Source organism: Nyctereutes procyonoides, unplaced genomic scaffold (genome assembly GCF_905146905.1).
Source record: "Nyctereutes procyonoides isolate TBG_1078 unplaced genomic scaffold, NYPRO_anot_genome, whole genome shotgun sequence".
Taxonomy (NCBI): Eukaryota; Metazoa; Chordata; class Mammalia; order Carnivora; family Canidae; genus Nyctereutes; species Nyctereutes procyonoides.
Genome location: NW_026575046.1, coordinates 13,919,250 through 13,920,041, shown reverse-complemented (window position 1 = coordinate 13,920,041; position 792 = coordinate 13,919,250). Strand labels below are relative to the sequence as shown.

Sequence of the window (792 nt, the reverse complement as noted above, 5' to 3'; positions counted from 1 at the left end):
TGGATTTAAATGATTTGAACTTGTTATCAAGTTGCAATCATCCCTTGGGTCTTTGGCCTATGTGTGTATCTTGTGAGGTATCCTATACTCTTCAGTATAAAATAAAGGGTGGGAGTCATGGAATCTGTGACTTGCTGTTTCTGGCAACTCTGCCTTAGAACTGTATTCATGGGAATTTAAGAACCTGCTCTCTGGAGGTTACCTGGCTGCCTAACTACATTACTGTGGAAGATTCTCGTTAGAAATGAGCTGTTAGTGGAGAAACATCCTTAATTCATAATGTAGAGTGAATCTGCACCCAGCCAAAATATGATTATGGGAACATTTGTAAATGTTGTGTGACTTACAAAATAAATTTCCTAAATATTTTTAAAAACTTTACAGGACTTGGATTCATTTGTAGTTCATAAGCATGATGATATAGGATATTCATTCTGTTGTGTGGTGACAGTACCTCCCTCAAATCTTGCTACAACCTTGGCACATTACCTGTCTAACATGAAGAAAAAAAGGAAGGAAAAAAAGAAAGTAAAACTTATAGCACTTGAGTGTGCTTGAAATTTTATATATATATATATATACATATATATATGATAATTTTCTTTTTCTATAAATATAAATATATATATACACACACATACTGTAATTTATAAATCATATATATAGATACACTATCCATGTGGTACATACTTTGTGTGTATATATGCTATCAATATATATGTTATCTATTATACTATATTTATATAGTATATACTATATATAAGTACTATATATGTATAGACACATTACCCT

General features: G+C 30.9%; 1 non-coding gene across 1 annotated transcript; it reads left to right on the top strand.

Annotated features, from left to right (window-relative positions):
• The first annotated feature begins 391 nt into the window (after positions 1-391).
• Positions 392-499, top strand: LOC129510032 (small nucleolar RNA U13). The gene has a single exon (XR_008664489.1). It is a non-coding gene; the product is annotated as a small nucleolar RNA U13 (small nucleolar RNA).
• The last annotated feature ends 293 nt before the right edge of the window (positions 500-792 follow it).